A 5,808-nucleotide genomic window follows, 5' to 3' on the forward strand; every position below is an offset into this window, starting at 1 on the left:
TATGTGAGGAGGTTATGTACAGTAGTATGTGAGGAGGTTATGTACAGTAGTATGGGAGGGGTTATGTACAGTAGTATGTGAGAGGGTTATGTACAGTAGTATGTGAGGCGGTTATGTACAGTAGTATGTGAGGAGGTTATGTATAGTAGTATGTAAGGGGGTTATGTACAGTAGTATGTGAGGAGGTTATGTATAGTAGTATGTGAGGGGGGTATGTACAGTAGTATGTGAGGGGTTATGTACAGTAGTAAGTGAGGAGGTTATGTACAATAGTATGTGAGGAGGTTATGTACAGGAGTATGTGAGAAGGTTAAGTACAGTAGTATGTGAGGAGGTTATGTACAGGAGTATGTGAGAAGGTTAAGTACAGTAGTATGTGAGGAGGTTATGTACAGGAGTATGTGAGAAGGTTATGTACAGTAGTATGTGAGGAGGTTATGTACAGGAGTATGTGAGAAGGTTATGTACAGTAGTATGTGAGGGTTATGTACAGTAGTCAGCGCTAATGAAAATTTGCGACACATGCGCTGGGATCTTTTACGACCATAGCAATGCCCCTGCATAATGTATTAACACAGGAATGTTTTTATACTGAGGAACATATAATAATAGTATAGGAATGCATAGAATAATTCCTATCCCTTATATAAGGTTTTGGGCTCTGAGGATAATGATTTATAATTTATGTAGCTGATATTGAATAACATGGACGCTATCACTCCGAATAGAATGTCAGAACCTGGAGATGTCATTATGAATATCATCACATAGTGACATCATGGCAGACAGTGATATAAGCAGCCGCCCACCTGACAGAGACTTGAGGGTTTTTAGTTGGAGTTGGTTTGTAAGTATAATCCTACATTTTCTCCTTTTTATGTCTCTAATTTCTTTTCTAAGTTTTCTATATGTGATGTTTCTTATGGTTTTTAGGCGTTTATTTTGTGAAATAATTTGAGCTGACGTCAGAGAGGAGTAAGAGAGGAGTAAGAGAAGAGGTTTTGGAGTGGGTTCACTCCGTCCACAATATGGAGGTTCCCATGTTACTGGATAACGTAAGTCTGAATTTACCATCTAATAAAAATGCTAGTTAAAAATAGGTAATAATGTAATAAAAGATATGATGTGTATATAAGCTGAGCCCTGGCGCAGGTCCCTGTATGTTTGGGGAAAATACTATTCATGGGAAACCCTTTTACATTGGATTATTAGCAGGTGACTTATTATTTTCTTACACTTCCAGATTGCTATGTATCTAGAGATCTCAGAACCGCAGAAGGGTCAATACTTCCTGGTAAGTAATCTCTTATATAACCATGTAGTGTACATCACACATCTATATACTCTATATACTCCGCTTACACATATACTGTACATCACACATCTATATACTCTATATACTCCGCTTACACATATACTGTACATCATACATCTATATACTCTGCTTAGTCTCTCATATAACTGTATACTGTACATCATACATCTATATACTCTGCTTACTCTCTGTGTTTCCTATTTCAGTGGGATGAGACCCTTGGATTTAGTAAGTTCCAGGTAAGTGATCTCTTAAATAACCACATACTATACATCATATATCTATATACTCTGCTTACCTATAAACTGTACATCATACATCTATATACTCCACTTACTCTCTGTGTTTCCTATTGCAGAAGGATGAGCCCAATGGACCTGGTGAGTTCAGATTCTATAATAACTTTGTGCTGCAGCTGGTTCTGGTTTTGCCCCATTAACACAAATGATAAAATGCGGCCACATGAAGAGATCGGAGGACACTGATCGCTGTCATCCAACACAACGCAGGATTTTATTTGTGTCATTCTCATTTCTCAATCCACTTTTACATTTTTTTTTTCAGATGCTGAATCACAGCCCATGTGAGTAAATAATGATACGACATGTGATGGACCAGGTCTTATCAGTGATATATCACTATTATACTATTATATCTATAATGGATTTTTTTCTTATAGAATTAAGGCACCCGCCATGTGTGAGGCGCACCTTCCTCAGCTGGAGACCAGGGAGTAAGTACAACAAGAAGCAGCAGCAAGAGCTGAAATCATACAGCTGCAGTGTATGGCTGATACTGTGTATAACACCGCTGCCATCTCTGTACTTATATCCTGTATAATATTGTATCCCCACTAAGAGTAGATGTGTCTTGTGTCCTCACTGTCTTTTATCTTCTATCCCTACAGCGAGGATGATGATGAGCGCATACACCTGATGTAAGTAATATACTGAATGAAGACATATACTTAAAGGGGTTGGCCACTTTACCTTGTGTTTTTGGTAATCTCTGTGTAAGGCTATATTCACACGGCTGTATGAGGGAAGTATATACGGCGACGTATATACATCACATATACATCCCCCATAGGCCGGCAATGGGTGTGCGGCGCCATGCGGGAGCGGTGCGGCACCGTGCCCTTCCATAGTTATGAAAAGATAGGAAACGTCCTATCTTTTCTCGGCATACGGCGCCGTGCGCCATATATCCCTATGGAGAGGGGCGGGGGGTGATCAGCGCTCTACGGTACTACGTACTACGGTCCACTCGTGTGTCTGAATGTAGCCTAAGTGTGGGGGGGCGGATATTGGGTAATTTACCAATATACATCTATTGATAGTTCTGCTCCGCTTTTTTGTTATGTAAGGGTGATGCCACACATGGCGTTTTGAACCTGTTTTTGGTCAGTTTTTAAGCAGTCCGTCCAAAAACGCATGCGATTTTTGCAAAGGCATCCATTTTTTGATAGGTTTTACCAATTATCTTAATTAAAACTGGTCAAAAAAGGATGCACTTTCAAAAAACGCATGCGTTTTTTATCGGACTGCTTAAAAACGGACCAAAAACGGATTCAAAACGCCATGTGTGGCATCACCCTAAAGTGGAGCCTCCTGTCTCTTACCTCATCAGTCAGAGATTCCTGTCCATAAAATGGCCGCAGTTGGAGGGTCATGTGATCTCTAACTTACGATTGTTCATGGACAGTTAGAGATCACATGACCCACCATCTGCGGCCATTTTATGGTCAGGAATCTCTGGCTGATGAGGTAACAGACAGAAGGCTTCACTTTACATATCAGGAAAGCGGAGCTGAATTATGAATAGATGTGTATTGGTAAATAACCTGATATCCTCCCCTCCCCCACACTTACACACACATTACACAAAATATGTGGTAAAGTGGCCAACCCCTTTAATTTATTACAGTTTATGACAATGTTATTTCTCTTCAGCAGTGGCGGCGATGATGTTCAGCCCAGCTTCTTATCCAGGTAAATACAAGTTATTGTCTATAACATACATCCCTGAGCAGTGGTGATTTTTCTCCATTACTGCCCTGTCACCAGATCATGTGTCTGATGTGTTGGAAGTCATGTTGGTTTTTCTTTTTTCTATAGATTGAGATACCTGTTCTGCTGCTGATAGGGCACCGGAGAGGAAAAATGCATCAAGAGACACTCAGGATGCAGCTGCCCCTCTCCCTGGGACTCGCCACACACTGCTGGCAGGGAGCCAGGTAATGTGAAATAAAATTATATAAAGTACTGAAATGATTCAGAATGATGACGATAGAAATTTTAAAGTCAGCCTCGCACAGGCTACTGTAAATCTGTCACAAGCTAAATATGACATTGCTGGTAACAGGTTCGCTTTCAGAATTAGTTGTTAATCTGTTTCTTGATTTCTCCCCAGTCTAAGTCATCATCCATGAGTGGAGGACCAGACACTGAAAATCTGGAGTCTGGGGGTGGTGGAGGCGCCTGAAACATCATGAGACAAACGAGGCGCCATACAATCAGGGGATGTAGTTTGTCTCACAGGAGGAGGAGGAGGAGACTCCTAACATTTGGTGCAGGAAGCGCCATTTCCATCAGGTGGAGTCATTTGTCTCACTGGGAGGAGGCCCACTTACTACATACAGATGCTGCACCCTCTGGAGGTATCCATCTTACCATATACGAGGAAAGAGTTACCTTTTATGGATAGTACCATGAACCCTGATCTTGAGGAGGAAGCATTTGTACTGCAGGAGCGGTGAGCCCTTAGATCTAGAAGAGGTTCCCCAAGATCATGGAATGTAGACGTCCATCTCATCTTGAAAGACAACATAGTAGCCCCCCTTACAATAGGGCATCTGGGGAGAAGCAATACAGGTACATGTACCAGATTATCTACCACCATCTACTATATTATTATTACAGGTGACTGTCCTAGTCCCTGGAGTCCTGTGGTGACTTCTCTGCAGTCACAGCTTCAGTACAATGCAGAAGTCTCTGTATCTCCTCTGCGAGCATCAGATCCTCTGTTGGTAGGACTTTAGCCTTGAGTCGGTGTAGGACCTTATTTACCATCTGGAAGACCGGGATACGGGGCTGATGGGGTCTTCATTTGAAGACTGACCCTTTAGCCGAGCCTTGTTTGCTGTATTATGGACTATCCCAATGTCCTCCTATTAGCAGAGAGATACAATAGTCACACGTTATAATAGATGTATAGATTATTTGATACAAGAAATGAAAATGTAAAATTATCTCTTAATAATTGTCTAATTTTTACTCATCAGATCAAGACTTTGGAGAGAGAGGATATGAAGAATGGATACGGATGTGATGATCGTGTCCTTTAATGATTTCCTGCTGCCATTTTTGGAGGAAGCGTCTCCACTACTGAACAATCTTATTATTAAAGGGGTTTGCCCATGAACGAACATTCTCAAATTCCAATCCCCTAGTGGTGATTACACAATAAAGATAATTTTTAACCCCTTACTTTGCAATTTTACTAGGTTTTATTGCTATTTAAGCTCCTATCACTCAGTGATGGTTAGTGTAATATTGAGTGTGAGCGGGGACTCTCTAAGCAGACACTTCATGATCCCTCTGTGCTGTGAGATGCTGTGTGCTGACAATGTGCTCAGATTTTTAGGGTCCAGGTTTACCTACACTTTCATTTAGCTTCTAAACATTCACTAGTATCTGACACGTAGAAAAAGAGATGGGACAGATCAGAGATGGGAGATGATGAGATCCATATAACACACAATGACACTCTCCAGCACTGCTAACTCACCTATAACACACACAGAGTAATTTCTGCTATGTACAGCCCCCCCCCCTCCCCTTCCTCGCCTGGATAAAGATCTTATCTGTCTGTAGATTTACAAGCCATGTGTTGTTTGCTGGCAGGAAGTCAGTGTGTGTGTGAGCTCGTCCTGAAATGCAGGGCTGGAGGCTGAGAGGAGCTCAGCTCCTCAGCATCAGACAGGAGAACAATATGTTTGCCGACCCTAAACTCAGAAGATACAGGGTCGGGTCAAGAGGAAACCAAGATTGTAACCACCAGGACAAATAGGGACAGGTTGAAATGCTGTATTTTTGTTAACAACAGAGAATTAGGATAACAAAATAACACATTCTCTATGTGCATTTAAAAAAAAACTTGCCTACGTGGGAATATCCCTTTAACAATAATAATTTTACAACAATTAAATAATTTCTGGTATTTACCATCTTCATGTCTTCTTTCAGGGGTAACAGATACTTGTCAGTAAGGTCCCAGGTATGTCCAAGGGCCCTCAACATTGTAGTTTTCAATAATGGAATGATTTGGGAGACTCAGAGGTGGGATCTGCCCCGGCTCGGCCAGCTGTTAAAATCATGTCTGATTCAGTAAAGCAGTGCAGAGGTTAGCCACAGGGCTTACACCCTTTCCTGTGAGGTAGACAGGTTGTATTTAAAATTTTCTATTATCTGCAGCAGAACAAGGGAACTTTT

The 5,808-nt window shown here is 41.3% G+C and overlaps 1 long non-coding RNA gene across 1 annotated transcript; it reads left to right on the plus strand.

Moving 5' to 3' along the window:
- Positions 1 to 3,266: 3,266 nt before the first annotated feature.
- LOC140133953 (uncharacterized) lies at positions 3,267 to 4,795 on the plus strand. The gene is made up of 4 exons (XR_011855988.1): positions 3,267 to 3,306; positions 3,433 to 3,551; positions 3,728 to 4,188; positions 4,599 to 4,795. It is a non-coding gene; the product is annotated as an uncharacterized lncRNA (long non-coding RNA).
- The last annotated feature ends 1,013 nt before the right edge of the window (positions 4,796 to 5,808 follow it).

This window comes from Engystomops pustulosus, chromosome 5 (genome assembly GCF_040894005.1).
Source record: "Engystomops pustulosus chromosome 5, aEngPut4.maternal, whole genome shotgun sequence".
Taxonomy (NCBI): Eukaryota; Metazoa; Chordata; class Amphibia; order Anura; family Leptodactylidae; genus Engystomops; species Engystomops pustulosus.